Source organism: Chelonoidis abingdonii, chromosome 14 (genome assembly GCF_003597395.2).
Source record: "Chelonoidis abingdonii isolate Lonesome George chromosome 14, CheloAbing_2.0, whole genome shotgun sequence".
NCBI classification, from domain to species: Eukaryota; Metazoa; Chordata; order Testudines; family Testudinidae; genus Chelonoidis; species Chelonoidis abingdonii.
In genome coordinates this window covers 33,534,377-33,553,357 of record NC_133782.1, presented here as the reverse complement: position 1 = coordinate 33,553,357, position 18,981 = coordinate 33,534,377, and the positions used below count along the sequence as shown (strand labels likewise).

General features: G+C 46.7%; 2 pseudogenes; both read right to left on the bottom strand.

The window, feature by feature from the left end:
* Positions 1-3,290: 3,290 nt before the first annotated feature.
* LOC142047762 (olfactory receptor 6F1-like) lies at positions 3,291-4,953 on the bottom strand (annotated as a pseudogene).
* Positions 4,954-8,557: 3,604 nt separating this feature from the next.
* LOC142047761 (olfactory receptor 11A1-like) lies at positions 8,558-12,481 on the bottom strand (annotated as a pseudogene).
* Positions 12,482-18,981: the final 6,500 nt, after the last annotated feature.

The window sequence follows — 18,981 nt, the reverse complement described above, 5'->3', positions numbered from 1 at the left end:
TCCAGAGAACTACAACGGGGAAGTTTTTTCCAATTTTAAAAAGTTCTAGCCGTCCCATTGGCTCTTTTGGTCAGGTGCCCACTCTTTCTTTTACCTAGTCAGGGAGACTTTTTAACCCTTTACAGGTAAAGCAAGCAGAGAACAGCCACCAAGAGGGACTTTATAGCTAACTGGCTCGGTGTCCATAAAAGGGAGTCCCCCCCACGCCCCTTCATTTATCACAGGGTCACAGAGAATTAATTGGGACAGCAAATACACGGATGGTCTCCAAACTAGAACTCAGTTTACCCAAAGTACAGCAGTGGGATATGTCCACAGCTCCCTCCCGGCCCTCCCCCAGAGATCCTGAAATAACCCCCTCCTATAGCTCCCACCTCCTTCCCCTCAGCCTCCCACCCAACCCCCACTGTGCTCCCGTTTACTCCCATCCAACCCCCTGCTGCCCCACTGCCAAATAAACACATCCAACCCCCCCCAAAGAAACCCAACCCCCACAAAACCTCCTCCTGCAACACTCCCCACCCATCGCACCTCCCCACTCCACCAACCCCCCCTCACCCCACATAAACCTACCCCCCATGGCACAACCCCCCAGATAAGTGGCCCCACAAAACATCACCCTGCTAGTCACTCCCTGCAAACCCCCGCACCCAGACCTTCCCCTGCCTTGGGTCTCCGCCTCCCCAGCACCATTCCCAAATAAACCCACTTCTGAAAATTACCCCTACAACCACATTCCCCACTGACACCAAACCACTTCCCTCCACACAGCCTCCCTCTATCTTCACCCCAGCCTCCTACCACCACCCCTTACTCCGCCCAGATCCCTTCTACTTCCCCCAAAACCCAGGTCCATCTACCCTACACATCAGCCCAAATACCCTCAGCTCCTGGCTGCACCAACCCCCATCCCTTCTTACATTGCTCCCATCCCCTGGGGCTCACCCGGAAACCTCTCCTCGCCACACACACAGGGCCTCTCACACTTTTACCCTGGCACCAGCATCCCACCTTCACTGTATGTGGGGCTGGGGAAACTTTTCCCTCCGTGTCCTTGTCCTCTTGGGGTGGTCGGGTGGCTTGACCCTACTCACTGAAAGGAGCCTCAACAGCAAATCTGTGAGCGAGGAGAGGCAATGTACCGGAGTGAGGAGCAGAGCCCAGTCCCACCCCACAGGAGAGGACCCACTGCTGTGGGTTGAGTGCAGGGTGAACTCGCTTCCCAGTCCCCCATTCTTCCCTGGCTGGGGCCTCACAGCCACGCCAGGCTGGGGTAGAGACAGAGAGAGTGGGGCCTGGCAGTTTTACCGAGCTCCCCAAAGGGAATCTTCTCCAGCCCGCAGTGCGCTGGCGCTGAGTCACCAATCCCCGGCTGGCCTGCTCTGGCCTCTGCTGGGCAGCAGCTGTAACTACAGTGATCAGAATGGACTTTTTTCCACTTTAAAAGCTATGAATCCCTGAGTTTCCACCTCCCCCCTGAAAGAGTGGGTTAATGCGGAAGTATGACTCTTGCAGGGTGGAGAGGTGGTGTGTGCATGGGGGGCAGGGCAGGGAGTCCAGGGCCCCCTTTTTCTCCTGTCCTTCCATATGTAAGTAGAAGAGGGCACCGTGTAAACCACATTGATCTCCTTGGGGCACAGACTATTCCTTTTCCCAGGCTGGGAGGGGCTGTAAGTGCTTTGGAGGATAGGAATAAAATTCAAAATGAGCTGGACAAACTGGAGAAATGGTCTGAAGTAAATAGAATGAAATTCAAATATGACAATGCAAAGTACTCCACTTAGGAAGGAAACAATCAATTGCACACATACAAATTGGGAATGACTGCCTAGCAGGGCTGCTCCAGGCACCAGCAAGCGAGCTCGTGTGGGGCGGCAGATTTCTTAAGGGGCGCATTCCCTAGAATCTTTTTTTTTTTTTTTGCTTGGGTGCAAAAAAGCCAGAGCAAAGCCCTGCTGACCTAGAAGGAGAACTGCAGAAAGGGATCTGGGGTCATAGTGGATCCACAACCTAAATGTGAATCAGTGTAACACTTAGCAAAAAAAAAAGTGATATCACATTCTGGAATGTATTACCAGGAGTGTTGTAAGCAAGACACAGAGTATTCTTCCACTTACTCTTCATGTTAGCTTCAACTGGAATATTTGTTGCCAGTTCTGGGTGCCCACATTTCAGGAAAGGATGGGGACAACTGTGAGTAAAGCCCAGAGAAGAGCAACAAATGATGAAGGTGTAGAAAAAAAAGAGATCTAAAGGGAAGACTGAAGAAGAGAAATTTGGGTCTTGTGTAGTCTTGGAGAGAGAGGTCTGAGAGAGATCATAACAGTTTTCAAGTACATTAAAGGTTGTTAACAAGGAGGAGGGACAAAAATTGTTCCCTTACCTCTGAGGATAGGACCAAGAAGACATGGCTTTAAATTGCAGCAAGAGTGGTTTAGGTGAACATTAGGAAAAACTTCCTATCCAGGTAGTTAAGCCACTGGAACAATTGCCTAGGGCAGTTATGGAATTCCTTATGGATGTTTAAGAGGCAGGTAGCCAAACACCTGTCAAGGATGCGTCTAGATTAATACTTGAGTTCCTGCCATGAGTTGCAGATGATCTCCTGAGGTCTTTTCTAGTCCTACACTTTCCAGGATTCTGGGTTCTCTGGCTGTCGGAAAGAGCAACACACAGAACAATGCTACTACGGAACAGAAATAAAATAGACAAACCTGCCAGAGTTGGTGGGAGTGTCCAATTTGCACTGAGATGGGGATTGTTAAGAACTTCACATCGAGAATCTAAACAAAGCGAATTTGCAGTGTGCACACAATAATTTTTACTGGCTCCTAAAAAAAAAAAAACAATACAATGAGTACCATTAATACTCCTTTCCTAATCCATTCACTGACTGTTTACTAGAGCTGGTGAAAACTTTGCAAAGCTTACTTCAATTATAAAAAAAAAAAAAAAAAAGACATTTTTCATGAAAGTGCTTTCCTCAGACATACTGACTTTTTTTTTTTTTTTGACAGAAAACAGAACCATTTTCTTCAACTTCCAGCTGAAAGTTTTCAGAATTCACCTGCCAAAAAACAAAACTTCTCATTTTCATGGTTTTCAGTTCTTTGATGAAAAGTCAAAAGATTCTGCCAAAAATAATCCCCAAAATCATTTTCCAACCATCTCTATAATTGACAAATATATTTATGCACAAGCACGTCTTTCATACAGCGCTCCGGTGTCAGGGGCCACTTGGACCCTGCTGCTTTGACAACAGAAACCTGATTGATCCTCATTTCAGTCACCTAATCTGAGTTCTTTGTAAGGGTCACAGATCTCCTGACAGCATTTCTCAGGGCCTCCCTGACCTCTCTGTTTCTCAGGTTGTAGATGAGCGGATTGGTCAGAGACGTCAGAACTGTGTAGCAGACAGAACACTTTGTCTACATGCTACCAAAATCCAGCACCCTGAAAGCTTTGAACAATCGTTATGGTCCCATAGAAGATATTCACCACGAAGAGATGAGAGGAGCAGCTGGAAAAGGCCTTTTGCCTCCCGGTGGTAGAAGGGATTCTCAGAATGCTGATGATGACACAAACATAGGACGTCAAGGTTAATAGAAATGTGAGAACTATATTTAGGAAGGAAAATATCTAAATAAACCGGTGCGATCTGGCTGGTGTTACTGCAGGAGAGTTATACCATTGGGGTGAGATCACAGAAGAAGTGGTCCATTTCATTGGGGCCACAGAAAATTAACTCTGACATGATACACATTAATATTGTACAAGCTAGAAATCCACTTATCCAAGACCCAGCTGCTAGCTGGAGGCACAGCCTGCCGTTCATAAGGTTTCCATAGTGCAGTGGTTTGCATATGGCTAAATACCGATCGTAAGACATTGCCGCCAAGAGATAAACCAAATACAGCCAGTTGTGTGATGCAGCTCTCCACAGAAATGGTTCTATCCCGTCAGGAGACTGGCCAACACCCTGGGCTGGATGGTGGAGGTGTAGCAGGTCTCCAGGAAGGGCAAGTTCCTGAAGAAGTACTTGAGGGTGTGCAGGTGCTGATTAGCCACAATTAGTGCAATGATGAGGAGGTTCCTGGTCATGGTCACAACGCAGATCATGAGAAACAACAGGAAGAGAAGAATCTGCAGCCCAGGTTGATTCCTGAGTCCCAGGAGGATGAATTCTGTGACAGGTGTTTGATTTCCACCTTCTGCTTTCTCCAGGATCTCTACCAGTAGGAAGAAAAGCACCAAACACTGGAATAACTCCCTCTATTAAACAGAAAGTTTCCTCTATTCAATTAGATGAAAGTTCAAAGAGGAGAATGACAAAGTCCCATTATCTTCTAGGGCCACATAACTTGGACCTGTGAGACTCAGTCAGAAACATAGGTATTGACACACCCAAGAAGAGCAGTGATTCCTCTAATCTGGAGTCCTGTCTTAAAGAGTGGCCAATACCAGACACTTTAGAAAGTATTCAGGTCCCTTAAAGACCTTTGCACAATCTCATATGGGGAATGCTTTCCCCAGACAGTGGAGTTGTAGCCATGTTAGTAGCCAGATATTACAGAGACAAGCTAGGTGAGGTAACATCTTTTATTGTTCCAATAGAATTGGTCACCCACCTTGTTTCCCCAGACAGTTAATTCTTGGCCTATGTCATAAAACCTTTTATGTTTTACACTTTGTTGGTGTAACTAAATATCTTCACTCATTGTGAGGTGATTATCAGGCCCCAATTACTGTAGTATCTGAGCACCTCAGAGTCCTTAATGTATTTATCCCCACAATGCCACTGCGAGATTGGAAAACTTCTTATGGCCATTTTACAGATGGAGAACTGAGGCTTAAAGTGATTCCCCCAAAGGCACCTGGGAGCCCGTAGTAGAGTGGAGAATTGGTGCCAGGTGTGCAACATCTCTGGTTATCCCCCTTCCCAAATCTATCCATCGCTATAGCTCTCCACATTATTCTGTTTCCTGAATTACCAATGATCTATGAAAATGAGTTCCAGGCACTGAATACACACTGCGTAAAAAGAAAATTGTTTCACGTCTGAGCATTAAAGCTGTTGTCTCTTAAGTTCATTGGGTCACTCTTGATTTGATGGAGCTTCCCTGTCCTATTCATCAGTCCTTCACCTCTTGCACATCCCCTTTTGTTCCCCTCCTCCTTAACTTAGACTCTCCCAGACTTTTTTCTGAGGTTGGGATAGTCAAAGGGACCTAACGAAATTTGACACTATTGAAAATCAGTGAGATTTGGTCACTGGACTCCCTTGAAATTCCCAGCCCCATTAAACTCTGTCCATCCAGGCACCTGCCTCTCTGCTCCATTCCCAGCCCCATTCAGCAGGTGGGAAAAGGAGAGACCCTCTCATCCCCCAGCTCTGAAACACCAGGCGTCGCACGGGAGCCTGCAGGTCAGCACCAGCAGAACAGGGTGCGAGCATGCTTGCCTCATGCTAGTGCCTGAGACACTAACCAGCAGCGCAGCAGGAAAACGGCCTCAGCCCATCACCCTGCCCCGTGCACAAAGGGAAACTCCAACAGCCATGCACAGAGCCCTCCCATGTCCCTCCTTGACCACCAGAGACACGCTCTACCCCAGTTGCACTCTGCAGCCCGGCTGACGAGTGAGTGTGTCTGGGCCTGGATTCAGTGCGGCACCATGCTCCCATCCACGCTTTGCAGTGCCACAGGGGCAGGGAGTAGGAAGTGAGATGGAGCAGGAAATACACAGCTCCAGTGTGCTCCTGCTGGTCTCTTTCCCACTACAGCACTGTTTCTTCCTCCATGAGATCCCCAGGATATGACTAAGGGCTTATCTAAATGAAAAGCTGGGGTGTGACTCTCCAGCACACTAACGCTGCACTCTGTTTCTTAGTGCACTTTGACCTCCCCCCGTTACAAACAGCACTAGGGCAAAGTCCACTAGGAAACTTGTAGTGCACCGTAGCAGGGTCCATGCAGCCCCTTACTGCATGGCAACCTAGAGCGCTGCAGATTTCCACCCCAGCCAGCCACTAACTCCCTGTGGGGATAAACCCCAGGAGGGATCAGATTTAAACTGAATCCGCAGCAGGAAACAGCAATGCTGAGTGGATGTGGGGATTGGCACCTGGTTTCCACTTCCAGGCTGTTCCTCCCTTTGTCTCTTCCTCTCAGAGCTTGTCTGCAGGGTGGGGGAGTGCACTCAAGAGCAATGGGATTTCTAAAGGGCACCAGCAAGTTGCATGCAAACTGGCTCATAGAGACTCTTGCTGGAGCCCACTGAAATTTTCTTTGTGCACAACGTTTGGTGCACTGTAGAATTGACACTCCGCAGTTGTGCGCCACCAGCCCACATGGACAAACCCACATTCGCTCGACAAACCTACTTTCTCCTGCTGCACTGAGCTGGCGCTTGCTTTCTTGCTTGATGCACACACTTGTGTATATTATGAGGGACCTTCATGCCTCCGGCTCTGGAGCCTTCCAGTGTTTAGAGAGGAAAGCTACTTCAGGTGGCTGTTGGAATCTCCACTGAGGCTGCTGAAAATGATCCCAGTGAAAGTGCCCTCAGGAGGGAATTCAGTGCTATGTGGCTTGTTAAAACAGCATAAACATTGAGGCCACTGACTGAGGCCTGGTGTACACTATAGAGTCAGGCTAACGGTGGAAGTCTCTACACTTACATTTCGCTCCTGCCAACATAACCGCCCTTCTATGCCGCCTTAACACCACGAGAGGCATAGGGTCAAGGTCAATGTAGTTAGCTTGACGCAGCGTAAGCAACGCACTGTCTACACTGACATCAGATGTTACTGGCTTTCAGGAGCCTTCCTCACAACACCCTGCACTGACAGTACAATCGATACCAATGCTCCTGGTGAGGCCACGCACCGCCAACACAGGGAGCAAAGTGTAGACACGCAAAAGCGATGTAAATACTGTGGCAGCTGTATGCCTACAAGTTAGGTCTTATTCTTACTGAAATTAAGTCAACCTATTTCAGCATAATTAAGTCACTCAGGCAGGTGAAAAATCCAGTGCTAACTATGTTGCTCAGCCTGTCTACACAAGGCTTTAGGTCAGTGTATGAGGGGGAGACCCTCTATCACGTCAACATAGCTACCGCTTCTCCGGGACATGTGATTTTTCTCAATTCTCACCCCACTGGATGTTACAGTTCACAATACACAGATCTCACTCAAGCCTAGGACCAATCTCCTCTGTTGAAATCTTATGTCTCTCCAGCACTCTTGTTGCTTTCAGCATAGGTGAGGGAGGAAAGGCCCAAGCATGACACCCTAGTCCTCTGTTTTGTATCGTTAGTTCATATGCCTAGAAGACAGTTGTCCAGACAGGTCCTGGTGGGCTTTGCTGACTCACAGTGATCAAGTAAACCCCCATTGTGATGGTCCACTCTTTGTGCCCTGAGCTGAGATTTCCCCAAGCACTTCAAGTGAAACACAGTTTTAGGTAAAATATAAAACAGGTTTATTAACTACAGAAAGATGGATTTTAAGTTATAAGTAGTAGGCTTAAAGGTCAGAGATAGATTATGCATTTATCTTTTATTTTCTTTGGTAACTAAATCTTAAACCTTATTACACTAGGTAGTATTTAGAACAAGGAATTCTCAGCCCACCAGATGTTACCTGTGTATTGTGAACTGTATCTCACTCAAGCCTGGGACCAGGCTCCTCTGTTGAAGTCTTTGTCTCTCCAGCACTCTTGTTGCTTTCAGCATAGGTGAGGGAGGAGAAAGGGGACTAGGGCATCATGCTTGGGCCTGTTTTATATCCTTAGTTCATGGGCCTAGAAGACAGTTGCCCAGACACTTCCTGGTGGGTTTTGCTGACTCACAGGGATCAAGTAAACCCCCATTGTGGTGGACTTGTACAACTGAGTCTAGAGTTGATTAGTGGTTTATAAAACACTCACATGGCAGTAGACGCTCTCAAACTTACAACATATTTCAGTTACAATACAGCAAAATCATAATTTCATACACACTAATGACATACATATTTGGATAGAACAGGTTTCAGCAGATCATGACCTTTATGATATCTTACTCTGTATGAAATATCACAATCATCTATGAATGATGAACATGTTGTTACAGGGTGCTATTTTGAGGTACAGTATGTCACACCAGGGTTTCATGTTTTCAGGTGAAAGGACTCTGAGAATGCTCCATAGTTGCCTTGCTGGTCAATGGCAGACATAAATCACAAAGGACTTTAAGGAGGATGGCTGGCTTTTTGCTGACTTGCTCAACCACCAAACTGGTTAGCCACAGACCTGTAGCAGTCTGGGTAGAGCAACCCACTTCTAAACTGGTAGGGCTACCCTTCTGGATGTGTTATGTTGCTGGAGGGTCAGGACAAGCTGCTTACAGAGTGCTGAGAATGTAGCTTTCTTCATGAGCATGTTCTGGACTCATTGCTGGTCATTCCAGGTCTGCATGACAAGGTGATTCCATGTGCCTGTGCTTGTGACCCTGCTCCAGAAGTGCCAGTTTACATAGGGGGCATCCTGAGAGCCATGAACAGCATCAGCCGGTTTCAGTCTACCACATCTGTATCAGCCTTTTCCTCCAACAGGTCATAAAATGCTGCTGACATGTCCACCATTGCCTGAAACTGGAGCAAAATCTCAAGCAAGACAGATGCTTTGTACGCTGACTCCATGTTGCTGGCTCCATCTTCCGGGAGCGGGGAGACCCAAAAGACAGATTGGTTGCAGGATGGACAGTCAAGTTTTCCCATAGGGCACCACAAACTAAAGGCTAGAGCAGCTGCAGCTGGGGAGGTGCTAGGCAACCTGGAACAGGCTGGTTTCACTTTGGTCTCCGTAATGCAGTGTCGATGCCCGAGGCCAGAAATTATAAACCGAGGCTCAATATTCAGAATGGATGCTCACACATCCTGAAATTACGGCTTCAAGTCCCACTGCCCCTAGGCTTACACTGCAGTATAGGCACACCCTTACACACCTTCCACCCATTGCAGAATGACAGTGATGGGTTCCCTGGGGTGCCATCTGAAACTGGGGTGTAACTGAGTCCCCTGACCCACCAGTCTGGTCTCCCTCTCACACTGTACTCCCGAGACAAGTGCAAGCTTGGAGGGCTTTGCAGCTTTCACCAGCATTCAAACAGGTAAGGATACACCCAGCTGCATCACATGCAGGCTCTCTGACCAGCCCCTGCATGGGAAAGCATAGCTAGTGCATCTACCAGTTCCTAAGACACACAGCCCCTCTGGAGTATAAACCCAAAATTACACCATCTAGTGCTGCACAGAAAACTATGCAGTGTAAGCTCATAAAATTCATATTCCCTCCAGGTTGCATATTCCTCTCAATGTGAAGAGGAATATGCAACAGCCTTCTCCCCCACCATTATTATTCTCATGCACTGGCTTAGAATAAAGCAAAAATAAGTTTATTAACTACAAAAGATAGATTTTAAGAGATTATAATGGATAGCAAACAGATTAAACTAGAGTACCTAGCAAACAAACAAAAAATCTAAACTTAGATTGGATAAGAATAGCATCACTTAGAGTGAAGATCTGCAAGCAGGTTGCAGTTTCTTAAGGAGCAAGTTGCACTTGCTTTACAGCTTGGAATCCCCAGGTATTCCATTCACAGGCTAAAAATCTCTTTAGCCTGGGTCCAGCACATCCCCCAGTTCAGGCTTTGTTCCTCAAGTGTTTCCAGGAGTCTTCTTGGGTGGGGAGTCAGTGAAGAACGACAATGACGTCACTCCCCTGGCTTATATAGCTTTTACATATGGCAGGAACCCTTTGTTCAAAGCTTGGTTCCCACACTAGTCAGTGGAAAAATACTGACTTCCCAAGATGGAGATCAGCACCAGGTCACCTGGTCATATGTCCCTGTAGTGTCACAGCAGCCATTACTCGGAGGCTGTCTGTGGTATCCTCAGGGCGGCTCCCCAGGTGGGAGATAAGCTTCTCCTAAGGCCTATTGTTCTCTCTAACAGCTCATTAACCTGAGTGGGCCCTTCCCAGCCAGCCATCTAGACAGAGCATTTTGCCTAGTGGGCATTGCCCAGGAATAGCTATGTGTGAAATACATCCATAGTCAATATTCATGAATTTGGATACAAAATACGTGCATACAAATAGGATAATCATATTCAGCAAATCATAACCTTTCCAGTGACCCCTCACAGACTTATCTTGCATAAAATACATCATAATTTTGATACAATTATATCATACTAATATCACTGAAGATATGGGGTGCAGTGTCACAGACACATAGTACAATTGATTGATCCTGCTTTGAGCAGGGGGTGGGACTAGATGACATCCTGAGGTCCCTTCCAACCCTGACATTCTAAATTATTCCTATTTTTTGTATTTAGAAGACAGTACAATCTTCCCAGATATAAATTTATGTTGCTGTTGGGAATCCAGGGCACCAAGAGGAGAGAAACTATTTTAACAAGCTAATCCCACCCACAGTTCTGAGGCCAGTGCTGCATAAAACATGGCATTTTCCCAACTCAGAGAGAGCAGAGAAGTAGGTGAAACACGTAACTTAAATTTCAAATGTCACTGTGTAGATTGCATGACAGTCAGGTTTTCAATTAAGGTAGTAGCAAGTATCAGCTTTAGCAAGGAATAGGATACCACCATCCCAAAGATATGAACTATCTTGCTCATTAAGCCAGACAGATTCTTTCAGTATCAGTGACTCCATTGGAATTCATTTGACCAACACCTGTTAAATGATGACTTTCCACAGGGCCTCCTGGACCTCTGTTTCTCAGGCTGTAGATGAGGGAATTGACCAGGGGAGTCACGACTGTGTAGAAGAGGGAGAATACTTTGTTCAGGGCTCTCAGGGTGCTGGATTTCGACAGCATGTAGACAATAATGATGGTCCCATAGAAAAGTGCCATCACAAAGAGGTGGGAGGAGTAGGTGGAAAAGGCTTTCTGCCTCCCAGTGGTGGAGGGGATTCTCAGGATGGTGCTGATGATATACAGGTAGGATGTCAGGGTTAATGGAAATGGGTAAAGTGAATCAAGGGACATGAGTATAAAACTAACCTGTGTGATCGAGCTGGTGTCACTGCAGGAGTTGACTAGTGCGGTGAAATCACAAGAGAAATGGTCAATTTCATTGAGGCCACAGAAAATTAATTGTGACAAACGTTACACACACTTGAAATTCACTGATCCAAGCCCCAGCTGCTAGCTGCAGGCACAGCCTGCCGTTCATAAGGACTGCATAGTGCAGGGGTTTACATATCACTAAATACCGATAAGACATCCCTGCCAGGAAATAGCATTCTGTGCATGCCAGAGACCTAAAGCAATAAAATTGTGCAGAACAGCCATTGACTGAGATGGTTCTGTCCCCAGTCAGGATTTAGACTCCTCAGTGTCCAAATCCCTTTTGAAAATGGAATTTAGGCTCCTCAATCAGTTAGGCATTGCAACACTGAGCTCAGCAGCCCCTAAATTGCTTTACAAATCTAGGCTCAGTGCTTTGCTAAATCAGGACCTGAATTCAAGTCACGCAGAGCCACAAAGGATCTCTTGTTCCTCAACGTATGCTAGCCACTAGGAAGTTTCAGACCACACTAAAAAAGGTCTGAGGAGCTAAGCGAGAGAAAAGGAACCGTTTTAACAGGAACAGTGTTGCAGCCTTTCCCCAGATGAATAAATCCACCAGGTCCAGTTCTGATCTCCCAAACTGCTTTTTGCAATATTAACTTCTGCCAGAGATTCTCCCAATTTTACTGCTACCCAAGTGAGAGCAGAACCAGGCCCTGTAATTCTGAGTACATGTACATCCCACATGCTTATGTGTTTTATTTTTAAATAACTGACTTGCTGCACTGAATATATGTACATATTGTTATTGTTTTCATGGGAAGTGGCAGTCTTCATTCTTTACATGGGATAGACAAAGGAGTAGAAGTAATTGAGCTACCCTGTAAACTGGAAGAACATTGCAAAGAGATGGGCCCGAATGGTGCAGGTGGGATGGACAGCTGCTGAGAGCTTTCAGCTGATACGCCAGTCAGTGCAGGAAAGGCTCTGCTGAAGACAACTAGCAGCTACAGAGCCAGGAGCATGCACAGAACTTCCGCTTTATGGGAAAATCCAGAGGGACATTTTTGGAAACAACTGAGGAAAGGAGTGAGAATTCCTGGGAAACAAGTGACTTGTCAGGGAGACAGAAAGGCAAGCAAGTCATGTCTAAAGGGCAGAAACAGGGAGATAAAGGCTATGGGAATCGCTCTGGTACTGTTATGCTCACAGCATGCAAACAGTGAAGGTTGCAACGTAGCACAACTTTATTGCTTAAAATCCAAAAACCTAATACACAAGAACAAAAACCAGAGAGAAAAAGCTGGCTGTTCCCTAAGGTAGCGAGGCACAACTCACCCCACTTTGCTCTAGGTTGACTCCTTCCATACTTACTAATGAAAGACACTGACCTCATGCTTCCCTATCAAGCCCCCTGGTCTGAAGGCAGGACCAGGAGAACCCTTGAGAATTTCAAGTGATAGTGTATCATTTTACCACAGTTTTCAATGCACCATAGTGCCATATAAAGAGAGAAAGATATAGGTAAAGAGACAGACAGGCACTGAAAAACACATGCAGACAGAGAGAGATGTGTGAAACTCCTCTATTTAACATTTGCTCTGACTGGGATTTTCTCTTCCCAGAAATTTGACTTTTTGTGAAAAAAATTGACATATCAAAATGTTGTGGCCAAAAATTAAAGTTTTCCATGAAAATTACAGAGCAGCTGATTTGGCTTGCCACTGTCAAAAATTGGCTACACAGGAAACAATTCTCTTCCAGTCACTACATCTCAATCATAGCATAAAATGGGACTTGGAAAAGCAAGTGCAAAATTTCACAGAAAGGAATCAAATGCAGTCAAAGAAACTCTGCAACACCATGCCTGGGACAGAGATAGAACTGGGAATGCTCAGAAACCGAGAGAAACAGACAGACCAACACCTAGTCGAACACTGGAAGGTCTGCATTTCTTCATCTGCCTTCACTCAGTGAAAGTTCCCATCCCCCACAACAATGGAAGTGTGTTGGTTACAGACTGAGTAAAAAGTGAATAAAGTCCCCAGAATTTCTCTCAGTAATGATTGAGACAGTGTGGACTCACCCCTGCAGTGCCTCCTGATGGTCTCTGTCAGGAATTAGCTCATTTTCCAGCCAGGAGCACCCTCTACAGGCCAGTGATCCACCTTACTGCTGGTCCCATGTCCCTCTCAGGACCCCAGAGCCCCTGTCTGTGGGGTGCTGCCCCCTTGGCAGTAATCCCTCAGTCTCAGGGGCTCCCCAACCCAGGGGACCCCCCCACTCACTATCCCCACTTTGCCTCAGTGTTAGGCTACTGCCAGTCCCCATCTAGCCCCCCACTCACTGGGGCAGACTGCAATGTAAGCCACTCATCATAGGCAAAGAGGGTTTGGACCTGCTGCCTCTGCCTACCCATAGGCTTCCCCTGCAACCCTGCACCTATTTGGCCTGCCATCAGGCCCTGCAGCCTGGTGCTTTCCAGGTCAGAACTCTCAGCTCCTCTGTCCCTTCCCCAGCCCTACTCCAATCCAGGCTCCTTGCTTGGCACCTTGCAGCCAGGACCCTCTCCCTCTACAGGCAGAGGGAGACTGACCAGGTTTCTGGCTCCCAGCCTCTTATAGGGGCCAGCTGGGCCTGATTCGGGCATGGCCACAGCTGAGCCTACTTTCCCCAATCAGCCCAGGCTTCTTGCCCCAGCCACAACCCTCCCCTGGGCTGTTTTTAACCCTGTCAGGGCTGGAGTGGGTAACCACCTTGCTACAATGATATTTACTAGATCTGGCTGGAAGTCTTCCCCCACGCCCACCTGCGAACAGTCAACTTTTCATCAAAAACTGAAAACTGAAAAATGTGGGTTGAAAGTTACTGAAAACCAGAAGAATTCCACCACAAACCAAAATATGTCAGGGGTTTTGGATTTTTGTTTAAATGGAGGAAAACAGACACTTTCCACAAAAAACTGAATAAAAAGAAAAGTTCAAGTTGGTGGAAAATGTCCACCCAGCCCTAACGCTTACCTTCAGTAGTGCATGTGAAGGAAAGACTAATGTTGTGGGGTGCTAGGAGTGACCAGTGTATCAATGGTGACTGGTTTGGGGAATCATGATGCAGGTTCCACCATCAATCACTCTCCTATCTTCATTTTCTTTATGCCCTTTCACTCTCTCTGTAAAGAGCCATCTATTTTCTTGATGGAATGGACTGGTCCTGGTACCCTACTTATTCCATTATGCAAAACCTTCATTATCCTTTCTCTGGTGACTGTGGGCTTTATAGAATAATGCTGCCTGTCCTGCGTGCTGCTAGCAGAGGAATCACCCTGGAGACTGCTTGTGTGGATCATATCTAAATTAATGTGATGGGGCAATTATTCATATTTTGCATTTCCAAACAGGGCACTTAACCAGACCAAAGCAAACAACATTCTAACACAACTGAGCATTGCACACAGTGATTATTGCATCAAGACCACATCTTCAGGTTGAACTCACTTACTGGACTCACCCAACTATTCAAGATAGCTGACTGGTGTGGAGAAAGTGAATAAGGAAGTGTTATTTACTCCTTCTCATAACACAAGAACTAAGGGGTCACCAAATGAAATTACTAGGCAGCAGATTTAAAATGAATAAAAGGAAGTATTTTTTCATACAACATACAGTCAACCTTTGGAACTCCTTGCCAGAGGATGTTGTGAAGGCCAACACTATAAAACGGTTTTAAAAAGAACTAGAAAGATTCATGGAGGATAGCTCCACCAATGGCTATTAGCCAGGATGGGCAGGGATGGTGTCTCTAACCTCTGTTTGCCAGAAGCTGGGAATGAGTGACAGGAGATGGATCACTTGATGATTACCTGTTCTGTTCATTCCCTCTTGGGCACCTGACATTGGCCGCTCTTGGAAGACAGGATACGGGCTAGATGGATCTTTGGTCTGAAGCAATATGGCTGCTCTTATGTTCTTAGAGATCTAGGCTGGGATTTTCCATGCATTTCAGTGAGAGTCAGACCTATGTCAGCATTGTGATGGGTTGGGTCACAGAGACCCCCTTGGGATTGCCATCTGATGTACTGAGACTATCTCTGAACCCATTTTCTCTGCCAGCTTGGGACTTCAGTATCCTGTCTTGTTGAACCAGATACTCTTGCATGCTGCAAACACAGACCCAGGTCTGAACCACGTCCCCCAAAAGCTGCAAACTTAACTGAAAACCACTTAGTAGGAACTCCTGTCTCCGGCACCCAGACACCCAGTTCCCAGTGGGATCCAAATCCCAAACAAATCCATTTTACTCTGCATAAAGCTTGTACAGGGTAAACTCATAAATTGTTCATCCTCTATAACCAGGGCTTTGGAGTGGAGCCCGGAGCTGGAGCATGGAGCAGCTCCGGAGTAGTGAAGCTGCAGTGTTTTGCCTGGAGCTGGAGCAGAGCCAGAGAGAGAGAGACATGCACAGCTGTTTGCTCTCCCAGGTACTAACTACTTACTCTGGGTTAATTAATAAGCAAAAAGTGATTTTATTAAGTATAAAAAGTAGGATTTAAGTGGTTTCAAGTAATAACAGACAGAACAAAGTAAATTACCAAGCAAAATAAAATAAAACATGCAACTCTAAGCTTAATACAGTAGGAAACTAAATGCAGGTAAATCTCACCCTCAGAGATGTTCCAAAAGCTTCTTTCCTAGTTAAAAAGTCTCCCTGGCGAGGTAAAAGAAAGGGAATGGGCACCTGACCAAAAGAGCCAATGGGATGGCTAGAACTTTTTAAAATTGGGAAAAAAAACTTGCCCTTTGTGTGCTGTTGTTGTTCTCCGGAGAGCGGAAACACAGAGCAGCAATGCTGTAAGTAGCTTTCAAACCAGGGTATGAAAAAGCATCAATTCATACCTCGAACCACTTATTTAACAACCCAGATATGTAAGTAGATCAGGAATGTTTACAAAGACATAACTAGGTTTATTTCTGTTTATTTCTTCTTGGATCGCGGACTCCTCTGTGCTATCCCCAGATTCTTTTTGTTTTGCTTATAATCTTTAAGCTGGCCCTCAAGACGGCTCTTGATACTTAATTTTCGTATGTGGGTTTTTTAAATCTGGCAAAAGCCTAAGTTCTGGATGTATTTTCTTTCTTTTTGTTTTTAATAAAATTTACCTTTTTTAAGAAAAGGATTGGATTTTTGGTGTCCTAAGAGGTTTGTGCATATGAAGTTTAATTCACTGGGGGCAACAGCTAATTTCCTTTGTTTTCTTTCTCAGCTCTTCCCTGGTGGGGGGTGGGTGAAAGGGCTTGAGGGTACCCCACAGGAAGGAATTCCCAAGTGCGCCTTCCTGGGTCCCAAGGGATATTTTTGCACTTGGGTAGTGGCAGCATTTCCCCATCCAAGGTCAGAAAGAAGCTGTGACCTTGGGAGTTTAATACCAGCCTAGAGTGGCCAGTATTAAGTTTTAGAATCCTTGCGGACCCCACTTCTCAACTCGAAGTGCCAGAGTGGGCAATCAGCCTTGACATGGTGACAAAGCAGTGGGAACATTTTGAACCAGAAGCACAGACCTCAGGATTTTAAAAGGACACATTTTTCCTTTTGGCTGCTTGAAAGCAAGGGAGGGTTTTTTTCTCTCTTTTCTTTTCTTTACTGCCTAAGAGGGAACAGGCATGCAAGGGGTTCAACCTGAAAAGCCAAGGAGTCGAACAGGCAGGGGGTTTTTTCTAGCTTCGTGGCAACAGAATAGCTAGGCTAGAGTAGGGCAGCCCTGTGCATGAGGTTGAGCTCAGGCACCAAAACCCCAGAGAAACCAGTCTTCCCAAAGTGGCGTGCGATGGAGAAGACAGGCCCAGATCAAGCCCAGAGATCCAGCTCCATGACAGAAATGCAGGGAGGGGATGGGGGAACCAGAAACTTCCCAGGAGGGAAGAGTCAGCCTTCCCCAACCCGAGATCCAGATGCCAGGATGAAGGGATGCCTTTAATTCAGACCTAGTTCTAACTGAGGCAGAAAGGAATTTCTTCCTAGAGATGAAGCACTTGGAAGCGGAGGACAAGCATTTGGAGGCAAAAGCAGAGGAGAGGACAGAGGTGAAGCACTGGGAAGTGGAGCTGAAGCACTTAGAGCTGGAAAGGGCTAAGCTGGATCAGTCAGGTAGCCCTAACAATCCTTCTTCAGGTACCACTCCCCATTCCAAAAAATTCCCCACATACAAGGTAGGCAATGATACAGAGGTCTTCATAGAAAATTTTAAAAGGGTCTACCTTGAGTACAACACCCCTATAGACCAGTATATGGTGGAGCTAAGGCCACAACTCAGTGGACCCTTAGCAGAGGTGGCAGCTGAAATGCCTAAAGAACACATGAAAGAGTATGAACTTTTCAAACACACGGCCAGAATTAGGATGGGACTAACCCCCGAGCATGCCCGTCGGCGGTTCAGAGCCCTAAGCTGGAAACCAGACATGGCATTTTCCTGACATGCCTACCACATTGTAAAAAATTGGGATACCTGGATATCAGGTCCAAATGTTAAATCTCTGGAAGATCTGTCTCTTCTAATACAAATGGAGCAATTCTTAGAGGGTGTTCCTGAGGACATAGAAAGGTATATCCTAGATGGGAAGCCCAAAACTGTAATCAAGGTGAAGGAGATCAGAGCCAAATGGTTGGAGGTGGTGGAGAAGAAGAAAGCTAGTAACAGTTGGTGGGGATACCAGAAGGGGCAACCTGAGGTGACACCCTACCATTGGAGACAGCCCAAGGCCCCACCTCGCAAGGAGAAGCCCTCCACACAGCCATGGAGACCCCAGATGCCCTCTAGTCCCAACCCCCTATTCTCCAACCACCCACCTTCCCCAGCCCTGGGTGATGCTTTAAATGTAATGAGCTGGGGCATGTGAATGCCAATTACCCCAAGAGTGCCAGCCAACTGCAACTCATCACCCCAGGATCCCACCAAGAGCCTTCAGGCCCAGATGCCTCACAAATAACCCCAGAGTGAAGGAAAACTGTGAGTGTGGGCAGGAGGAAGATTACTGCGTGGAGGGACACTGGACCACAGGTGTCAGCTATCCACCAATCCCTGGCGGACCCCAAATTAATCGATGCAGAGGCCCAAGTGATGGTACAACCCTTTAAGGCCAACTCTTTTAACTTGCCTGTAACCAAGTTGCCTGTCCAGTACAAAGGCTGGTCAGGAATATGGATTTTTACAGTCTATGACGATTATCCCATTCCCATACTGGTGGGAGAAGACTTAGCCAACCATGTGAGGCTAACAAAAAGGGTGAGGATGGTCACCCGCAGTCAGGCTAAACAGGACTCCACACCTATCTCAATTCCTGAGCCTCCTACAGAGACCCAGCCAGAGGTGGTGGAACCAGTTCCCAAACCAGGTCTATGGCAGTAGTTATAGATCCAGTTCCTGGGACCCAACCAGAACCAGCCCATGAATTGGAACTGGTGGAGTAGTCAGCACCAGAGCCCATGCTTGTAACTCCACCAGAGTCAGGGGAGCCAGCACCAAAGGGCACCACAGAGTCTGCAACTGCAGCAGCAGCTAAACTGTTGCAAGAAGCTCAACCAGAGCTGGAAATGCCATCTAGTGCACCAGTGAAGAGAGATTCACAGTCGATGGAGACACCCCCATCACCTGCATTGCTTCTGGTGAGACCAAGCCCAAGTCTCAGCCCAGTGAGGAACTAATGTTTCCAGCATCAAGGGAGCAGTTCCAGGCAGAGCAGGAAGCAGAATAAAGCCTCCAGAGAGCTTGGACAGTGCTACAGAGCGACCCACCACCTCTCCGCCAGGGTCGGTGCAACCATTTAGGCAAACTAGGTGGTTGCCTAGGGCGCCAAGATTTGGGGGTGCCAAAAAGTGGCACCCCCCAAAAAATTTTTAAATGGT